Source organism: Mustelus asterias, chromosome 4, assembly GCF_964213995.1.
Source record: "Mustelus asterias chromosome 4, sMusAst1.hap1.1, whole genome shotgun sequence".
NCBI classification, from domain to species: Eukaryota; Metazoa; Chordata; class Chondrichthyes; order Carcharhiniformes; family Triakidae; genus Mustelus; species Mustelus asterias.
The window spans coordinates 17,272,957-17,295,657 of NC_135804.1; the positions used below are offsets into that span (position 1 = coordinate 17,272,957).

Sequence of the window (22,701 nt, forward strand, 5' to 3'; positions counted from 1 at the left end):
GTTCTCTACCTTTTATTTCTTTAATGTCTTTCTTCATTTTTCTTCCCTCCCCACTCTTTCCCCCTACTTTATCCCCCCTTTCCTTACCTTTTCTCCCCTTTGCTTCTCCCCTTCCCCCCTTTTTCTAAATGTTCCATTTCCCATCCCCCTTCCCTCACATCTTCATCTGTCACAGTTTACCCTCTGATTTTAGCTTCTCTGCTGGTTGGCCATTCACACCCTTTATTCTCTCTATGGACTGCCATTAGCAGCCTTTTCCTCTGGTTTCTGTGGCTATGACTCATCTTTCATTCCCTCACCCTGCAGTATAAATATCTCCCACTATGTCTTTTAGCTTTGACAAAGGGTCGTCTGGACTCAAAACGTCAGCTCTTTTCTCTCCTTACAGATGCTGCCAGACCTGCTGAGATTTTCCAGCAATTTAGACCATAAGACCATAAGACATAGGAGCAGAATTAGGCCACTCAGCCCATCAAGTCTGCTCCGCCATTCAATCGTGGCTGATATTTTTATCATCTCCATTCTCCTGCCTTTTCCCCATAACCCCTGATCCCTTATTAATAAAGAACCTATCTATCTCTGTCTTAAAGACACTCAATGACCCGGCCTCCACAGCCTTCTGCGGCAGAGTTCCACAGATTCACCACTCTCTGGCTGAAGAAATTCCTCCTCATCTCTGTTTTAAAGGATCGTCCCTTTAGCCTGAAGTTGTGCTCTGTGGTTCTAATTTTTCCTACTAGTGGAAACATCCTCTCCACATCCACTCTATCCAAGCCTCGCAGAATCCTCTAAGTTTCAATAAGATCCCCCCCTCATCCTTCATTTTCTCTTTTTGTTTCAGGTTCACTAATGTCCTTTAGGGAAGGAAATCTGTCATCCTTACCCGGGCTGACCTACATGTGACTCCTGATCTAAACCAATGTGGTTGACTCCTAATTGCCCTCTGAAGCAACAAATGCTAGCCTTGCCAGCGATGCTCACATCCCATGAAAGAGTTTTTAAAAAGCCACCTTGCTTACTTCCCTTATAGGGGTAGCATCTACAAGAAGCAACAGATTAATTAGTAATTACAAAAGGGAAATATGTCGACAAAAATAAGAAATGAATTAAATCACATCAAGTGCTGTCAGGGTAACACATGTTAACAGTATGTTAGTTGAATTTCCACTTTGTCTGGTGAGTTAGTTTGTGCTGGGGCAGATTTAGGCAGCAAGAGGTGAATAGATTGGCATGCGTGATAACTGGGTTCAAGCAGAGGATAGTGGAAGCATTTAGTATTTGATTTGATTTATTATTGTCACATGTATTAACATACAGTGAAAAGTATTGTTTCTTGCGCGCTATACAGACAAAGCATACCGTTCATGGAGAAGGAAACGAGAGAGTGCAGAATGTAGTCATAGCTAGGGTGTAGAGAAAGGGCAACTTAATGCAAGGTAAGTCCATTCAAAAGTCTGATTGCAGCAGGGAAGAAGCTGTTCTTGAGTCGGTTGGTACGGGACCTCAGACTTTTGTATCTTTTTCCCGACGGAAGAAGGTGGAAGAGAGAATGTTTCAGGACAGTTGGAAACCTCAGCAATGGTTGTCTTGGGATAACTTATATTTTTAATTAAAATTGCTATCTATTGGATTCAATAATGTCTTTTTACAGCTCGAATACAGCTGTCAACTCCTCAGCCTCTAGCCTTTGGTTTATTTCCCTCAGACAGTTCTGTTTCCAAGAGCAGTGCTGTGCGACATGCAGCACATCATTGTTACTCTTGCTCCTTTTATGGGCTTGATGCTTCACTTTGCCTGGGATGTGTTCTATCTGCCTCCTTCCGAAGGCACTTGCCTCATTCTATTTCAGCTGTGGCTTATTAACTTTGAGCTGGTGTCAGTGTCCAAGTGTATATTCATTCTTTGATTTTTGATTTGATTTGGTTTACTATTGTCACATATACTAACATACAGTGAAAAGTATTGTTTCTTGTGCACTATACAGACAATGCATACCGTTCAGAGAAGGAAATGAGAAAGTGCAGAATGTAGTGCTACAATCATAGCCAGGGTGAAGAGATCGATCAACTTAATGCAAGGTAAGTCCATTCAAAGGTCTGACGGCAGCAGGGAAGAAGCTGTTCTTGAGTCGGTTGGTACATGACCTCAAACTTTTGTATCTTTTTCCCAATGGAAGAAGGTGGAAGAGAGTATGTCCGGGCTGCGTGAGGTCCTTAATTATGCTGGCTGCTTTGCCAAGGCAGCGGGAAGTGTCGACAGAGTCAATGGACGGGAGACTGATTTGCATGATGGATTCACAACCTTCTGTAGTTTCTTGCGGTCTTGGGCAGAGCAGTCTCCCCTGGATTCACCAGCCCAGTCATTTTATGAAACAGCACAAGGTGACATCTTTCAGTCTACCTGGCATCCGTGAAGAAAGAACGTCTATTTATTAGTCACATGCAGGCTTACATTAACATTGCAATGAAGTTATTGTGATAATCCCCTCGTCTCCACACTCCTGCACCTGTTCGGGTACACTGAGGGTTAATTTAGCATGGCCAATGCACCTAACCAGCACGTCTTTTGGATTGCGGGAGGAAACCAGAGCACCCGGAAGAAACCCATGCAGACACGGGGAGAATGTGCAAACTCCACAAAGACAGTCAACCAAGCCGGGAACCGAACCCGGGTCCCTGACGCTATGAGACGCCACTGTGCCACCAGACATGCCCCATCATCTTACATTTGTTGAAGCCACAACATTGCTGAAAGGGACCCGTATGACAACATACGTTCATTGAGAAAGCCCTGAACACTTGGAAAACCTCTCTCTTGAACAAAATGTGCGGTGCTGTCCCTTGTAGGCAGTACTCTGTGAATGATTAAAATCATTATCGCAGCAATCAAGACATCAATGAATTGATAAATGCAGCGAGGTCATTTCAGGCATAGACATGACACAAGACAATTTTAAATCTACTTGCGTCGGAAGATCAACGCGATTTAAATCATAATGGCAGAATTGTTCCACTGCTGGATGGAGTATGCAGGTTGGACTATGGACAAAGGAAAGGTTAAGAGATGATTTCTCTAGTGGAGTGGAAAGGGTGCAAAAAAGATTTACAAGGATGTTGTAACGGATGGGGACACAAGTTGAAAGTGAGGGCAGGGAGGTTCAGGAGGGATTTGAGGAAAAGCTTTTTTACTCAGAGGGTGGTGATGGTCTGGAATGCGCTGCCTGGGAGGGTGGTGGAGGCGGGATACCTCACATCCTTTAAAAAGTACCTGGATGAATACTTGGCATGCCATAACATTCAAAGCTATGGACCAAGTGCTGGCGAGTGGAATTAGGTGGCAGGTCACGACCTTTCATGTGTCGGTGCAGACTCGATGGGCCGAAGGGCCTCTTCTGCACTGCAGTATTCTGTGATTCTGTGATTCTGTTATGGGGACTGGAAGGTTTGAATTATATGGAGCGGCTGGATAGACTGAGACTTTTATCCCTGGGGTGTAGGAGGATGAGGAGTGACCTTATAGAGTTTTATAAAAGCATGAGGGACATACATAAGGTGAATAGCCAAGGCCTTTTTCCCCAGGACAGGAAAGTCCAAAACTAGAGGGCATAGGTTTAAGGTGAGAGGGGAAAGAATTGAAAGGGACCTGAGTGGCAACTTTTTCACACAGAGGGTGGTGCGTATATGGAATGAGCTGCCAGAGGAGGTGGTAGAGGTGAGTACAATTACAACATTTAAAATACATTTGGACAGGTATGTGGATAGGAAAGGTTTAGAGGGATATGGGCCAAACACAGGCAAATGGGACTTGTTCAGTTCAGGAAACCTGGTCTGCATGGACAAGTTGGGTCAAAGGGCCTGTTTCCATGCTGTATATATCTACAACTCTATGACTCTAAGCCCTAGATGCTGAAGGTTGATTTCCTCCAGCATCCCAGGGTGATTCCAGGCTTGCGTATGGAGGTATGCCCCTGGATAACTGCAGATTGGAATTGTAGTGAAAATTCATCTGGTGAAGGAAAGCCTAACGCATAGCATGTCTGAAGGAACCGGAATCATGGTGCAAGATGCTACCAAGATCGGTGGCATCGTGGACAGTGAAGAAGGTTATCTCCGATTGCAACAGGATCTTGATCAATGCCCACAGAGGGCTGATGAATGGCAGATGGAGTTTAATTTAGAAAAATGCGAGGTGATGCATTTTGTAGATTGAACCAGGACAGGACAAACTCAGTTAATGGTAGGGCGTTGGGGAGAGTTACAGAACAAAGAGATCTAGGGGTACATGTTCATAGCTCCTTGAAAGTGGAGTCACAGGTGGACAGAGTGGTGAAGAAGGCATTCAGCATGCTTGGTTTCATCGGTCAGAACATTGAATACAGGAGTTGGGACGTCTTGTTGAAGTTGTACAAGACATTGGTAAGGCCACACTTGGAATACTGTGTACAGTTCTGGTCACCCTATTATAGAAAGGATATTATTAAACTAGAAAGGGTGCAGAAATGATTTATTAGGATGCTACCGGACTTGATGGTTTGAGTTATAAGGAGAGGCTGGATAGACTGGGACTTCTTTCTCCGGAACTGAGGAGTGATCTTATAGAGGTCTATAAAATAATGAGGGGCACAGATCAGCTTCATAGTCAATATCTTTTCCCAGAGGTAGGGGAGTCTAAAATTAGAGGGTATCGGTTTAAGGTGAGAGGGCAGAGATACAAAAGTGTCCAGAGGGGCAATTTTTTCACGCAGAGGATGGTGAGTGTCTGGAACAAACTGCCAGGGGTAGTAGTAGAGGCGGGTACAATTTTGTCTTTTAAAAAGCATTTAGACAGTTACATGGGTAAGATGGGTATAGAGGGATATGGGCCAAATGAAGGGAATTGGGATTAGCTCACAGGTTTTTAAAAAAGCGCGGCATGGACAAGCTGGGCCGAAGGGCCTGTTTCCATGCTGTAAACCACTATGACTCTATGACTCTAAGATAGATCACTATAGCAACAAGAACAAATCCAGGCTGGCTGGAGATCAGGTTGAACGCCTGTACATTACAGTAGCATCTTAGAAACATAGAACAGGAGGTCCTTTGGTCCACCTCGGTGCCAGCTCTTTCGGAAAGCAATCAAATCTGTCCCGCTCACCCACAATTTCCCCATAGCTTTGGACTCATGCAGGTTTACGGGTTGCCTGCGAAGCAGATACTCTGGCAACTGGAGCAAGCCAAGCTGCACTACAACAAAGTCCATCAGAATACTTGACATCTTCCATTCACACTTGAACCAACAAGGAGTATATAATTGTTGTTATGGAGTTAGTCCAAGGAAGATATTTCCAAAAGATTATGAAATTTGGAAATTCAGAAGGTTTTGTATTGTTAGGGCACTTACAATTGTGCCTAATTGTTGTTAACATGTTGTTTAAATTCTAATGTCAGTTTGCGAGTGTATTAACAATAAATTATTATTTTCTTCATAATGCTGTGGTTTGTCCCTGAAAGTTCTTTAGAAGAAATAACAATTTAAAAATAAATCAATCTTGTGAATATGGAGTCACAGAGTCATTGGGCACAATCTTACCGCCCGTTCATGCCACGCTCCCGCAGCAGCGAGGTCAGAGAATTTGGCACCCAGCCAAATTTCCGTTCACTGCAGCAGGATGGGAAAAACCGACCAGTGTGAATGGTGGTAGGATTCCAGTTATACAGCAGAAAAGGCCCTTTGGCCTATCTGGTCTGCACTGACAATGACTACCACTAAAGCCGAACTGATCCTATTTTCCAGCAGTTGTCCCATATCCTTATATGTTATGATCAAGTCATAGAATCATAGAGGTTTACCAAAGGAAACAGGCCCTTTGGCCCAACTTGTCCATGCCGCCCAGATTTACTATTAAGCTAGTCCCATTTGGCCCATATCCCTCTATATTAATCTTACCCATGTAACTGTCTAAATGTTTCTTAAAAGACAAAATTGTACTCGCCTCTACTACTACATCTAGCAGCTGGTTCCAGACACTCACCACCCTCTGTGTGAAAAAATTGCCCCTCTGGACCCTTTTGTATCTCTCCCCTTTCACCTTAAACCTATGCCCTCTAGTTTTAGACTCCCCTACTTTTGGGAAAAGGTGTTGACTATCTACCTTATGTATGCCCCTCATTATTTTATAGACCTCTATAAGATCACACCTAAGTCTCCTAATCTCTAGGGAAAAAAGTCCCAGTTTATCCAGCCTCTCCTTATAACTCTAACAATCAAGTCCCGGTAGCATCCTAGTAAATCTTTTCTGCACTCTTTCTAGTTTAGTAACATCCTTCCTATAATAGGGTGACCAGAATTATACATAGTATTCCAAGTGTGACCTTACACTTGTAAGTGTAAGGTCTTGTACAACTTCAACAAGGTGTCCCAACTCCTGTATTCAATGTTCTGACCAATGAAACCAAGCATGCCGAATGCCTTCTTCACCATCCTGTCCCCCTGTGACTCCGCTTTCAAGGAGCTATGAACCTGTACCCCTCAATCTCATTGTTCTATAACTCTCCCCTTAACTGAGTTTGTCCTGCCCTGGTTCAATTTACCAAAATGCATCACCTCGCATTCATCTAAATTAAACTCCATCTGCCATTCATTAGCCCACTGGCCCAATTGATCAAGATTCCGTTGCAATCCTAGATCATCTTCTTCACTGTCCACTGCACCACCAATCTTGGTGTCATTGCAAACTTACTAACCATGGCATCTATGAAGTGCATTGCACAACTACAGCACCTTACAACTAAGAAGGACTTTCGGACAATAATTATTGTTGCAATGAAGGAAATAAATGGCAACAAAGGCAATCCAAAAAGTTGGAGCTAGTACCAGTGCACGCAGCCACAAATAGATTTATTCCCAAGTGCAAGTTGAGTGTGAAAAATGTGCCTGTTAATTTGGCATGTTAGTGAGGAGTAAGTGCTGATTTGCAAAGGACACTGTTGGATAAGGAAGTCTCATTAATGTTATTTTTCAACCTTTAATGAGGCTTATTTGGGTCTCCTGTGATACAACCACAGCCTGGCTGTTAAATAAAACACAGGTGCTGCACAGTGGGTCTCTAAACAGAATTTTCTGACACTTTCCTCTCCCCAGCATCAGGCATGCACATGTGAGGCCAGAACACACCGTGGAAACGTGTCCTTATAGATCACAGCACATCAAAAGTATTTTGAATGTATCATGTGAGCAGTCCAATAATCTTTAGTTAAATGGCTACATTTTATTACAATCGTTTTGACCATTGAATGAAAGAAAAAGAAGTAGTTCTGTCACTGCAGGTAAAGCATTAAAAAATAGAACATGCCAAAGGTTATGGTATAACGACCTATGTGTAAGTGGAGTCTGCTTCAGTTATAATAAAGATTAACTGCGATGCTGTAATGACTGGCTGGTTGACTTCCTCCTTCATTCGCAAATAATTAAGGGCTTTTCAGTAATTCCAGATTGAGCATATATCCTATAAATATGATTAATTCACAAACATTATTGATTGGTAACATTATTCCATGTGATTAGGATTACTTAATGAAATGTCTGTGATTGTGACTCAAATCTACTTTATCCTGAACTATGTAAAGCCTTGTCTACTCAGATTAGGACTCATACAGCGTTGCAGAGGTAGCAGTGCTGCAGAAAGGCTCGTGGTTCAGATCATCAGGAACCTGAACTGACAGCTACATAATAAAATCTCGCTATGTTTTTATAAAGTCCTGCACTGTAGTGCTAGCTCCTTCTTTGCTTACCTAGTGACTCAGTTCTGAACTATTCACTGACCTGTCATACTCAATATATAGCAATAGATTTCTGGTGTTGAGACTTCAATTGCAGGGGAGTGGTACACTGCAAGAATGGTGCTTGCACAGATCATGGGCAGCTATCCGTGTCAGATCAGCCTGGTCTAGTCTATTTGCAGATGCAATTTCTGAAGACAGAAGGGCATGTTGGTAGGGTGGTGAAAAAGGCATTTGGGACACTTGCCTTTATCAGCCGAGGCATAGATTACAAAAGCAGGGAAGTCATGTTGGAGTTGTATAGAAACTTTGGTGAGGCCACAGCTAGAGAACTGTGTGCAGTTCTGGTCACCACATTATCAGAAGAATGTGATTGCACTGGAGGGAGTGCAGAGAAAATTCACCAGGATGCTGCCTGGGATGGAACATTTAAGTTATGAAGAGAGGTTGGATCATCTTGGGTTGTTTTCGTTGGAGCAGAGAAGACTGATCATCTGATCAGACCTGATCGAGATGTACAAGATTATGAGGGACATGGATAGGTTGGATAGGGAGCAGCTGTTCCCCTTAGTAGAAGGGTCAGTCAAGAGGGGACATAGGTTCAAGATGTGGGGCAGGAGGTTCAGTGGGGATGTGAGGAAAAACTTTTTTACCCAAAGGGCGGTGACAATCTGGAATGCACTGCCTGGGAGAGTGGTAGAGGCGGGTTGCCTCACATCCTTTATAAAGTACCTGGATGTGTTCTTGGCACCACATAACATTCAAGGCTATGGGCCAAGTGCTGGTAAATAGGATTAGGTGGGAGGTCAGATGTTTCTTGCGTACAGGTGCAGACTCGTTGGGCCGAAGGGTCTCTTCTGCACTGATTGCTTCTATGATTCTATGATTCAATGCTAGCATCAGCAACAGAGCCTGGTCAATTCCACCCTGATATATGAGTTCAACTGTTTATAAAACATTTGCTCGAGGGCTAGATATGGCAACAACTGGGGAGTTTGAATCAAGATGTGGAGATGCCGGCGTTGGACTGGGGTGAACACGGTAAGATGTCTCACAATACCAGGTTAAAGTCCAACAGGTTTATTTGGTAGCAAATACCATAAGCTTTCGGAGCACTGCTCCTTCGTCAGATGGAGTAGAAATGTGCTCTCAAACAGTGCAAACAGACAAAATCAAGTTGTAGCTTGATTTTGTCTGTTTGAGAGCACATTTCCACTCCATCTGACGAAGGAGCAGTGCTCCGAAAGCTTATGGTACTTGCTACCAAATAAACCTGTTGGACTTTAACCTGGTGTTGTGAGACTTCTTACCGAGTTTGAATCAAAGCAGGATTGGATGGAGAGAATTTGTCCATGGCCTATGCTCCATCAAGTAGTGACAAGGTGAAGAAGACTCTCCTACCAGTAGAACGGTCGGCACTGTCTTTACCTATCAATTTCTTTTTGCCAGATGTGGGGAGACCAGGGTTGGTAAATTACCCAGAACCGACCACAGAACTGTGGACTCAACAGTTGCTGCAGACCCCTCTGCTATTAGAAACACAAAGTGACTGCATCATGTGAAGGGTGGATTCTTCAAGGTATATCGACATTTGGAGGTCTGACTCAGCCCTCCCAGTTTTCTGCATCTCCCTGCTCTATAGTGGGATCCCTTGGACTGCAGTTAGAAGGCATGAGTGGAATCAAACAGTTTCCTGAGACTCCTCAGATCTGAGCAACTGTCCTTAAATAGGAGTGTTAGAGTAGGGATTGTGCAATTGGGTGTCATTAGAAGGAGACAATTCTGCCCTTTGTATCCATGCTGATTCTTTACTAGACCAACTGTGAATGAAACCTATTGCCTCTCTCCCACAGCTTTGCATCTTTGTTTCAAGTATTTATCAAATTTTCCTTTCTGTCTCGCACGTTCCACGCTCCATCAATTCTCTCGATTAAATAAATTCTCTTACTCTCTTAATGATGATTTTTAAATTGTTGACCCCGTCTCATCATTGATTTCCCAACAAGAAGAAATAGCTTTTCCCTATTCAATTAAACAATACCATCCATCACAGTTTCTCTGCTACAGTGGAAATAGACACAGAGGGCGAGATTTTCTCCACATAACTATTGTGTCTTAAGCATCGTCCAGGTGAATTATGCTGTACATTCTCCCCTGTATTAATGTTCTTTCTTTTTGTGGTAAACCTGAAAAATTGCACACAATCCCATTAACTGGTCTATCCAATGCTTTGTATAATTTCCTAATTAAAATTAGATTAACTGAACTTGGAGCAAAAATGATCCAATCGCTGATGAGAAGGAGCCAGTCTCCTCCATCCTAAACTAATGAACTTGGGCCAATCAGTACAACCCAAAAAGTAAATGTGATAGAATTGGTACGTGGTTCCCAGTGCAAATTATTTACATGCAATCACCTAAATAAATGGGAATTAATGGAGCAACATTATTGATTGAACGCTTTTAATGTAGTTGCACCTGAATTTTTCTCTCTAATGAAGCCAATAATCTGTTTAAAGCAAACATTTCAACTGTTTCATTAAGATAGTGAAGAGGAATTAAATATGAATATGGAAGTGCTGCCATTACTCACAGTAATTTTCAGAGCATAATATATTTTTTTATTTCATTCTTCTTTTTTGCTCTTCCTAATTCTGACTTTGCCATCATAGCACTCTGGGCATTGTGACACAGGGTAACAATTTTTGACAATTCGGTTTTAATATGCGCATAACCCAGATGGAAAACTTGGAAATCAAAATATAATGGGGTGGGTGTTATCATCCCGTCCGCCACAGGAATCAGAAAGGCCCATTGACCTCCGGCGGGATTTTCCGGTTTTGGGGCGAGCGAGGCCAGAACATCTCACCCAATGGCCCTGGTTTTACCGGCACAACTGCCCGAGGCTCGTAAGATCACGCCCGAGGCCAACGGAGAATGCCGTCCTGCGAACCTCGCCCACCCCGACTTCGGGGCGGCTGTGCCGGTAAAATCAGGGCCAATGCGTCTTATAGAACAGTCTCTTTCATTTGTCTCCATGACTTGACATTGACTTGTTTTTAAATAGAAGAAATTTTATTCAAATATCCGATTCCAGCAAGTGAAAATAGAAAGTTGCTTTGCGTGACAATGGCACCTCGATTATCCGCTACCGATCATCCACAGCTTTTCAACAGAACCTTTCCCTGAGGCGGGACACCAGCAGCATTCAAGGCACAGTGGTTAGCACTGCTGCTTCACAGCTCCAGGAACCTGGGTTCGAATCCCACCTCGGGTCACTGTCTGTGTGGAGTTTGCACATTCTCCCTGTGTCTGCCTGGGTTTCCTCCGGGTGCTCCGGTTTCCTCCCACAATCCAAAGATGTGCGGGCTGGGTTGATTGGCTATTCTAAATTGCCCCTTAGTGTCCCGGGATGCATAGATTAGAGGGATTAGTGGGTAAATATATGGGGATAGGGCCTGGGTGGGATTGTGGTTGGTGCGGACTCGATGGGCCGAATGGCCTCTTTCTGCGCTGTGGGATTCTATGAAAGTTTAAAATTGATTTGTCACTAACTCTGCATTCTTTATTTAGCAAGATAAATTGGTGTAACCTGGATGTCCAGAACCTAGTAGAATGTAGTATCCATGGAGCTCTGGTAATTTACTGTGAATTGTTGACCAACCAGCAATTTTCTTCAGGAATTCATAAGAACATAAGAAATAGGAGCAGGAGTAGGCCATCTAGCCCCTCGAGCCTGCCCCGCCATTCAATAAGATCATGGCTGATCTGACGTGGATCAGTACCACTTACCCGCCTGATCCCCATAACCCTTAATTCCCTTACCGATCAGGAATCCATCCATCCGCGCTTTAAACATATTCAGCGAGGTAGCCTCCACCACCTCAGTGGGCAGAGAATTCCAGAGATTCACCACCCTCTGAGAGAAGAAGTTCCTCCTCAACTCTGTCTTAAACCGACCCCCCTTTATTTTGAGGCTGTGTCCTCTAGTTTTAACTTCCTTACTAAGTGGAAAGAATCTCTCCGCCTCCACCCTATCCAGCCCCCGTATTATCTTATAAGTCTCCATAAGTTCCCCCCTAATCCTTCTAAACTCCAACGAGTACAAACCCAATCTCCTCAGCCTCTCCTCATAATCCAAACCCCTCATCTCCGGTATCAACCTGGTGAACCTTCTCTGCACTCCCTCCAATGCCAATATATCCTTCCTCATATAAGGGGACCAATACTGCACACAGTATTCCAGCTGCGGCCTCACCAATGCCCTGTACAGGTGCATTAAGACATCCCTGCTTTTATATTCTATCCCCCTCGCGATATAGGCCAACATCCCATTTGCCTTCTTGATCACCTGTTGTACCTGCAGACTGGGCTTTTGCGTCTCATGCACAAGGACCCCCAGGTCCCTTTGCACGGTAGCATGTTTTAATTTGTTTCCATTGAGATAGTAATCCCATTTGTTATTATTTCCTCCAAAGTGTATAACCTCGCATTTATCAACGTTATACTCCATTTGCCATATCCTCGCCCACTCACCCAGCCTGTCCAAATCTCTCTGCAGATCTTCTCCGTCCTCCACACGATTCACTTTTCAGAGATGAAACATTCAGTTTGATGTCCCATGTTATCACCGCTGAAAACTGAAGTTTTCCTTGCTGCTTACATTTCCTTGCTGCACTTTTCCTTGCTGCAATGTGCGTTACTAATAGAAAAGTGGCCGAAAAGTAGATTAAGTCAAGTCCAATTTTACAATATGTACCATAGAAAGCATCTTTTTTGGTTGAATCACAGCTTGGTATGGCTCCTGCTCTGCCCAAGACCACAAGAAACTATAAAGGGTCGTGAATGAAGCCCAGTCCATCACGCAAACCAGCCTCCCATCCATTGACTGTCCACACTTCCCGCTGCCTTGGAAAAGCAGCCAGCATAATCAAGGACAGCAGGCACCCTGGACATTCTCTCTTCCACCTTCTTCCGCCGGGAAAAAGATACAGCAGTCTGAGGTCATGTACCAACTAACTCAAGAACAGCTTCTTCCCTGCTACCATCAGACTTTTGAATGGACTTATCATAGAAATCATAGAAACTCTATAGTACAGAAAGAGGCCATTCGGCCCATCGAGTCTGCACCGACCACAATCCCACCCAGGCCCTACCCCCATATCCCGACATATTTTACCCACTAATCCCTCTAACCTACGCATTTCAGGACACTAAGGGCAATTTTTAGCATGGCCAATCAACCTAACCCGCACATCTTTGGACTGTGGGAGGAAACCGGAGCACCTGGAGGAAACCACGCAGACATGAGGAGAATGTGCAAACTCCACACAGACAGTGACCCAAGCCGGGAATCGAACCCAGGTTCCTGGAGCTGTGAAGCAGCAGTGCTAACCACTATGCTACCGTGCCGACTTATGTCGCACTAAGTTGATCTTTCTCTGCACCCTAACTATGACTGTAACACTACATTCTGCACTCTCTCTTTTCCCTCTCTATGAACGGTATGCTTTGTCTGCATAGCATGCAGGAAACAATACTTTTCACTGTATGTTAATACATATGACAATAATAAATCAAATCAAATCAAAAACCAAATACTAACACCAGCTTCCATGAAAGCTACAATTGACCAGCTTTATGCACCTGGTGAGGAACTTCACCCATAACAAACAGTTAAGCTGGGAGTCTCTGATCACGTTCGCCGCACCACCGCCACCCCCACCCTCCTCCCCCCCGCCAACTCCCGACACCACTGCCAGCGAGAACGGAAAATTTGGCATTCAGCCAAAACGCCGTTTCACTGCAGCGGGACTGGAGAATCCCAGTCACGGGTGAGGTCAGAGAATTCCGGCCTTAGATACCTAAATTTTTTGGATCATTTAAATAAATGATCAGAAAGTTAATCACCACAAGGTAGTCAAATTTCCGATGGCTAGCATTCTCAGTGCGAGCAGAGACAAAATGACCTTTGTAGAGTTTCCCATGACTGTTCTTAATTATAATCTGATGAATCAACCCTTCTCTGAGTTCCTGTCTACTGTGCCTGTGTTGCTGTAAAGGCACTTAACATTTATCCTTTAATTAGAATGAGGGTGGTCAGTCTAATCTTTTTAACTCCACAGTTATCAAACCATGGGTAAATGTCACTAACCTCAAAAACTGACAAACTAGGCAGGAGGGATTTACCACCTCGCTCGGGTGAGGCTCGTAAAATCCTGCCCGATGAAAGGGAATTCCGTTCCGCGAGCCTTGCCCGCACTGATTCCGGGGTGGACAAGGCAGTAAAATTCCAGCCAACTATAAATCAATTCATTGTCTCATCAATTTTTGGGAAGATATCAGTAGAAATGGGATAATCCTTTCCTCTAAGGAGCCACAGAACTTCCCTTCCAAACCACAGCTGGTTGCTTTTAATCTGTTTTTTTTCAACAATAATTTGGCACCAACATAGAAACATAGAAAAACTACAGCACAAACAGGCCCTTCAGCCCCACAAGTTGTGTCGAACATATCCCTACCTTCGAGGCCTACCTATAACCCTCCATCCTATTAAGTCCCATGTACTCATCCAGGAGTCTCTTAAAAGACCCTATTGAGTTTGCCTCCACCACCACTGATGGCAGCCAATTCCACTCGCCCACCACCCTCTGTGTGAAAAGCTTCCCCCGAACATTTCCCCTGTACCTACCCCCCAGCACCTTAAACCTGTGTCCTCTTGTAGCAGCCATTTCCACCCTGGGAAAAAGCCTCTGAGAGTCCACCTGATCTATGCCTCTCAACATCTTATATACCTCTTTTAGGTCTCCTCTCATCCTACGTCTCTCCAAGGAGAAAAGACCGAGCTCCCTCAGCCTATCCTCATAAGGCATGCCGCTCAATCCAGGCAACATCCTTGTAAATCTCCTCTGCACCCTTTCAATCTTTTCCACATCCTTCCTGTAATGAGGCGACCAGAACTGAGCACAGTACTCCAAGCGGGGTCTGACGAGGGTCTTATATAGCTGCATCATTATCCCCGGACTCCTAAACTCAATCCCTCGATTGATAAAGGCCAGCACACCATACGCCTTCTTAACCACCTCCTCCACCTGCGGGGCTGATTTTAGAGTCCTATGGACCCGGACCCCAAGGTCCTTCTGATCCTCGACAGTACTAAGAGTCTTTCCCTTAATATTGTACTCCATCATCACATTTGATCTGCCAAAATGGACCACTACGCATTTAACTGGGTTGAAGTCCATCTGCCACTTCTCCGCCCAGTCTTGCATCCTATCTATGTCCCTCTATAACTTCTGACATCCCTCCAGACTATCCACAACCCCACCAACCTTCGCGTCGTCGGCAAACTTGCCAACCCCATCCCTCCACTTCCTCATCCAGGTCATTTGTGAAAATGACAAACAGCAAGGGTCCCAGAACAGATCCCTGGGGCACTCCACTGGTGCTCACAACATGCTCATTGTATTGAGATATCAAAGTAAGCACAGAAGTGACAAAGTATGGGAACATCAACACAAGGCGGCATAGAATGATGAGATCTATCTTATTCCAGTAAGCTCCAAAACTCAGCTGCAGAGGAAAGCAAAAGACAGAGGACTTTTACTGAACAGCACTGGAGAGGAACTCAAACCTGGTCTTCTCCAATGCTGCTTTGAGCTAGTGACAACGTGGGTCATACCAGGCCATGCAAACTTATATTGTTCTCAACAGTAGTGTAAGTAAGTTGCACAGTCAGCCTTGGCAGGAGGTCTTCTGGGCTTGTATTGTAGGGCACCCCACAACCGTTTCATGCACCAGAACCAAATCTTCAACATACTGAATATTGAAAGACCTGGATAGAGTGGATTTCTATCCATTAATAGGAGAAACTAGGATCCGAGTAAAAAGGCGTCCCTTTAGAACTGAGGTTAGGAGGAATTTCTTCAGCTGGCGGATGCTGAATCTATGAAATTCATTGCCACAGAAGGCTGTGAAGGCCAGGTCATTGAGTGATTTAAGGCAGAGATAGGTAGGTCCTTGATTGGTAAGGGGATCGAAGGCTACATAGAAAAGGCGGGAGAATGGAGTTGAAAAACTTATCAGCCGTGATTGAATAATGGGGTAGACTCGATGGGCCGAATGGCTAAATTCTGCTCCTATATCTTATGGGTTTTATGGTATCTGCACCAGCACTTCTGAGTAGTTTTTTGTGATGCCACATATTTCATCGAAGGCTGCTAATGGACGTCGAAATGCTGCTGGCCTTTATCATCAGTGGAAACACTATGAAAGTGTCCTGTTCAAATAATTCATTAATACAATGGTAGTTTCCAGTACTAGAAACCATCAGTGTCCATGCGTGCTTCCTCTTTGTGCTTTGTTGCTGCAGGAGTATCCTAGGCTCTCATTTTCTCCAGAGTATTCTACATGTCTCAGGAAAGTTCCAGCAAAGTGCAGTGGATGTGAAGGGTTCATTCCACTGCTTTATCGTTGTCATCATATACACAGAAACTGTCTCCACAGAGAGCAATGCACCCCATACTATAGGTCTTTTGAAGACTAGACTCTGAGATTTGAAGCCCTTTGGTCCTCAGGTATGGGTGATCATTTCTCCATACTCAGTGGAAGAACAGCGCTCTCCCTCTCTTGCATTTACAAGTCATCAATCTCTCTCATGGCCATTACATCAGTCAAAGCCTTCTGTCCCAAGAATGGGTACCCATGACTGGGTACTTGTACAAATAAAATTCAAGACAATAATGGTGACAGATGCGTCAGGTGTTTCAGATCTGGAAATGGGAACCAATGTCTCACTGGTCATCGGAATAGCCAAACATTTCCTTCAAAGACAGTTCCAATATTGTGAAACAGAAAATTCATTTAACTATGCCCACAGTGGCATTTGCCCTTGAAGAAATAGCAAGTGAGTATAAAGAGTAGCGCAATATTTCACAGAGCTTAGGAAGTTGATTATACTTATAGGACCCTGCCTTTACCAATCTTATGCTGCCAGCTTTGCCACATTCCCCTGCCAGTCTGTATATTATTTACAAGAGTGACCTGTTCATGTTGACTCAAGGGGGGCAAAATTTAATGTTGACCATGGTGCCTGTGAAAGAGTATGAATTTGAATAGGCAGCAATGCCTTTGACAAGTGGCTCCCTCTCCAAAACATGGGAAGAGGGTTGGAGGTTGGAGTGTGACCATCCAGTGAGTTTCATTGGAAATGCAAATGTTCAAGTTGATTTTCCTTGTTTTAAAATAAGCAACGATTTTGGAGGGAATGAACAAACTGAGTTTCAGAGGCTGTGTAGAACTTTTAAAAAATGGCTTTATTCAACATGGATGAGGGAGAGCAGAACTCATGTCTGTAATTCCAGCTTGCTTCCGAGCTACTCTGCTAATCATATGCTCTTACATATTCTTATACTTCTTTGTGCTACAAAGTGCTACATTTCGATTAGATCATCAGATTGTTACTTTAAATTTGTTAAAGTTCTGTTTCGATCACATTATGCCGATCAATTGTCCTGTTAATCATTTTCTGGACATATCCTGTCTACCTGTTTACAATATCAAAGCGTTGTGTTTGTCAAACCGACTTCGATGGTGCGTTAATTATACCCATCTCCCTGATGCTTGATTAGTTTTCCAGAGGCACAATGGCTCTTCTAGACATTGTGGAGCCTTGATTAGATATTGATTCTCTTATTGTTGCTGTAACCTCGGAAAGATCTCACCGAGGATGTGACTGAGTTAGTGCTGACTGGGATATGGTAATTTGTCGTGTCTGCGCACAGCGAGTGTGAATACTACAGTCAGGCTGTCTGTTTAACCCTTTCCATTCATTCCTTTCCTACTGTAGCCCCTGGGTTTGCCCTGCGACAAATGACAACTAATTCGCCATGTGTTCAGCTGAATGAAAAGAGTGAAATTAGAGACCGATTCACAGAACGAACCGGAATGATTTTTAATGGATAAGAGAAACAGGAAGCATTTGGCAAATCTAGGAGGCTGGGAACACACGAAGCAAGTGTGGAATACAAGGAAAGTAGAAAGAAACTTAAGTAAGGAGTAAGGCGGGCTAAAAGGGGTCACAAAAAATCATTGGCCAGCAGGATTAAGGAAAATCCCAAGGCTTTTTATACATATATAAAGAACAAGAGGGTAACCAGGGAGAGGGTTGGCCCACTCAAGGACAAGGGAGGGAATCTATGCATGGAGCCAGAGAAAATGGGCGAGGTGTTAAATGAGTACTTTGCGTCAGTATCGCTTCTCGGCCTTTTGGCTAAGATCAAGTGTAGTATGGATCACCTGCACTTGGTTGGGGTCATTGGGTTACGCTGAGGCTTCATATGTTTCATATGAAGCAATTTTTAAAAGCGGCATCTCGGCCTTTTGGCTAAGATGCAAATGAGCTCAAGTCTTGGAGGAGGATCCTCCCCCTTCTCCAATCAGCTTGACTCATGTAGACCAGGCCCAGGACAGAGTGGTTTTGGTCTCTCGTCCTGTCTTGTCAGCCTGGATCTGAAATGTCTCAACTTGTTGAGACTCTGAATTGGATTTGATTTGATTGAATTGGAAAAGAATAAAAAAAAATTCACCAAAGAGAAGGAAAGGGTGTGGATAGTTTGAGTCATGTTGAGATCCAAAAGGAGAACGTATTGGAGTTCTTGAGAAACATTAAGGTAGACAAGTCCCCAGGGCCTGATGGGATATACCCAAAATAGTGAGGGAGGAAATTGCTGAGGCCTTGAGAGAAATCTTTGTATCGTCACTGGCTACACGGGAGGTTCCAGTGGATTGGAGAATAGCCAATGTTGTTCCTTTGTTTAAAAAGGGTAGCAAGAATAATCCAGGTAATTACAGGCTGGTGAGCCTTACGTCAGTGGTAGGGAAATTATTGGAGAGGATTCTTCGAGACAGGATTTACTCCCACTTGGAAATAAGTGGATGTATTAGCGAGAGGCAACATGGTTTTGTGAAGGGGAGGTCGTGTCTCACGAACTTGATTGAGTTTTTCGAGGAAGTGACGAAGATGATTGATGAGGGTAGGGCAGTGGATGTTGTCTACATGGACTTCAGTAAGGCCTTTGACAAGGTCCCTCATGGCAGACTGGTGCAGAAGGTGACGACGCATGGGACCAGAGGTGAGCTGGCAAGGTGGATAGAGAATTGGCTCGGTCATAGAAGACAGAGGGTAGCAGTGGAAGGGTGCATTTCTGAATGGAGGGCTGTGACAAGTGGTGTTCATGATGTGGAGATGGTGTTCCTCAGGGATCAGTGCTGGGACCTTTGCAATATATATAAATGATTTGGAGGAAAATGTAACTGGTTTGATCGGTAAGTTTGCGGATGACATAAAGGTCGGTGGATCTGCGGATAGCGATGAGGACCATCAGAGGATACAGCAGGATATAGATCGGTTGGAGACTTGGGAGGAGAGATGGCAGATGGAGTTTAATCTGAGCAAGTGTGAGGTAATGCATTTTGGAAGGTCTAATAAAGATAGGAAATATACAGTAAATTGCAGAACCCTGAAGAGTATTGATAGGCAGAGGGATCTGGGTATGCAGGTCACTGAAAGTGGCAGCGCAGGTGGAGAAGGTAGTCAAGAAGGCATATGGCATGCTTGCCTTCATCGGCCAGGGCATTGAGTTTAAAAATTGGCAAGTCATGTTGCAGCTTTTTCGAACCCTAGTTAGGCCGCACTTGGAATATAGTGTTCAATTCTGGTCGCCACACTACCAGAAGGCTCTGGAGAGAGTACAGAAAAGATTTACTAGGATGTTTCCTGGTATGGAGGGCATTAGCTATGAGGAGAGGTTGGAGAAACTTGATTTGTTCTCACTGGAATGATTATGAGGGGCATGGACAGAGTGGATAGTCAGAAGCTTTTTCCCAGGGTGGGAGAGTCAATTGCTAGGGGGCATAGGTTTAAGGTGCGAGAGGCAAGGTTTAAAGAAGATCTACGAGGCAAGTTTTGTACACAGAGGATGGTAGGTGCCTGGAACTCACTGCCGGGGGAGGTGGTGGAAGCAGATACAAAATTGAGCTTTAAGGGGCGTCTGGACAAATACATGGATAGGATGGGAATAGAGGGATATGGTCCCCGGAAGGGTAGGGGGTTTTAGTTCAGTCGGGCAGCATGGTCGATGCAGACTTGGGGGGCCGAAGGGCCTGTTCCTGTGCTGTAATTTTCTTTATTCTTTGTAAGGGCTGAGTTCCATACAGTGTAAGGTTGGAGCCAAAATCAAGCCGTGACCTGCAGTAAACAAGTGACAAAAGTTGATCGGATCTGGCAAAAAAAAGAGTTGAACAAGATTCCTGTGCATTTCAATGTGGCTAACCATGCATGGGGCTGTTGTTGTATTATTAGCTTTGGGCTGGTGCTTCAGTACTGTATTTACACTGGTGCCCATAAGCTCTCTAAAACAGCACATTCCACATTGGTCTATTCCAGTTACTACACCTGCAATATAATAATGAGCATGGTAAGAAGAATGTGCACAGTGTTCATGTACCCTGCAGTCAACATTAGGGAAAAATCCCAAAACACAACACAGCTGCGGAAAACCAACCCCAGAACGTTTGAACTCCGAGCCAAGAATATCTCAATGAGGACCAAGGTCAGAATGTTAGATATATACCACAATTTAGCTGTACTTCTTTAACTGCTGGATTGCTGATCTACAAGTATATTTCAAAATCTTAGTTAAGATGCATATAGCTGCAACTAGATAATTTTGGCCTGAATTTCCCATAAGACCATAAGACATAGGAGCAGAATTAGGCCACTCGGCCCATCGAGTCCACTCAGCCATTCAATCATGGTTAATATTTTTCTCATCCCCATTCTCCTGCCTTTTCCCCATAACCCCTGGCCCCCTTATTAATCAAGAATCTATCTATCTCTGTCTTAAAGACACTCAATGACCCGGCCTCCACAGCCTTCTGCGGCAAAGAGTTCCACAGATTCACCACTCTCTGGCTGAAGAAATCCCTCCTCACCTCTGTTTTAAAGGATCGTCCCTTTAGCCTGAGATTGTGTCCTCTGGTTCTAGTTTTCCCAATTAGTGGAAACACCCTCTCCACGTCCTGACCATGAACCCATTCCCACCATTTTTGTTGTGGGTTGGGATTTGTGAGGGGTGTAGGGGTGAGGGCAGGTGGTGATTGGTGCTGGGGAAACAGGGACAGCTCCCAAAATACACACCGGCAGTTCACTGAGGCAACTGAAAACGCAGTCACTTTCTGGCTGATCTGGTTTTGGATGGTGGTGTGTCGAAAACACGACTTGTACACCTTAAACTTGAAGGAAGAAACTCTAAAGAAACTCTCGTGGGATTATTTGGTGAATTAAGGTATCCATATAGAGGGGCAGTGCTCCCTTTTGAATATGGTCCCAGGGCCCTTTTGGGAGAGGTGCTTTAACATAGAACATAGAACAGTACAGCACAGAACAGGCCCTTCGGCCCACGATGTTGTGCCGAGCTTTATCTGAAACCAAGATCAAGCTATCCCACTCCCTATCATCCTGGTGTGCTCCATCCAATAGCCGCTTAAATGTTCCTAAAGTGTCTGACTCCACTATCACTGCAGGCAGTCCATTCCACACCCCAACCATTCTCTGCATAAAGAACCTACCTCTGGTATCCTTCCTGTATCTCCCACCACGAACCCTATAGTTATGCCCCCTTGTAATAGCTCCATCCACCCGAGGAAATAGTCTTTGAACGTTCACTCTATCTATCCCCTTCATCATTTTATAAACCTCTATTAAGTCTCCCCTCAGCCTCCTCCGCTCCAGAGAGAACAGCCCTAGCTCCCTCAACCTTTCCTCATAAGACCTCCCCTCCAAACCAGGCAGCATCCTGGTAAATCTCCTCTGCACTCTTTCCAGCGCTTCCACATCCTTCTTATAGTGAGGTGACCAGAACTGCACACAATATTCCAAATGTGGTCTCACCAAGGTCCTGTACAGTTGCAGCATAACCCCACAGCTCTTAAACTCCAACCCCCTGTTAATAAAAGCTAACACACTATAGGCCTTCTTCACAGCTCTATCCACTTGAGTGGCAACCTTTAGAGATCTGTGGATATGAACCCCAAGATCTCTCTGTTCCTCCACAGTCTTCAGAACCCTATCTTTGACCCTGTAATCCACATTTAAATTAGTCCTACCAAAATGAATCACCTCACATTTATCAGGGTTAAACTCCATTTGCCATTTTTCAGCCCAGCTTTGCATCCTATGTCTCTTTGCAGCCTACAACAGCCCTCCACCTCATCCACTACTCCACCAATCTTGGTGTCATCAGCAAATTTACTGATCCACCCTTCAGCCCCCTCCTCTAAGTCAGGGACAGGGACAGCTCCTCCTTTATACTGGGAATGTTTCCTCAGGAGTGAGTCAGATAGGTTTCTTTAAAACTACCTCATTCAAACTATATACACGGTTAGCTACGAGGAAAGTACATCTTTCCTGTATACAGACTAGTCCATCTTTTCCACAATGTCTCTACCACATGACTGCTGATGTCACTGTTACATTAAGGATCTCCGAGGATCCGGGTTCAATTCCGGCCTTGGGTCACTGTTTGTGTGGAGTTTGCAAGTTCTCCCCATGTTTGCGTAGGTTTCCTCAGTATACTCCAGTTTCCTTCCACAGTCCAAAGACGTGCAGGTTAGGTGGATTGACCATGCTAAGTTGTCCCTTTAGTGTCCCAAAATGCGTAGATTGGGGGGATTATTGAGGTAGATACGTGGGGTTACATGGATAGGGCCTGGGTAAGATGCTCTCTCGAAGAGTCAGTGCAAATGGATGGGTTGAATGGTCTCCTTTTGCGTTGTAGGGAATCTATGATTCTATGATTATGATACGCATCACTATGTCATTACCACAACAATTAGCATATTATGCCACATCTCCCCCAAATATAATGTCAACTATTCTCATAACA

The 22,701-nt window shown here is 44.3% G+C and overlaps 1 pseudogene; it reads left to right on the top strand.

Moving 5' to 3' along the window:
• The first annotated feature begins 18,006 nt into the window (after window positions 1–18,006).
• On the top strand, window positions 18,007–18,186 carry LOC144493222 (U2 spliceosomal RNA; annotated as a pseudogene).
• Window positions 18,187–22,701: the final 4,515 nt, after the last annotated feature.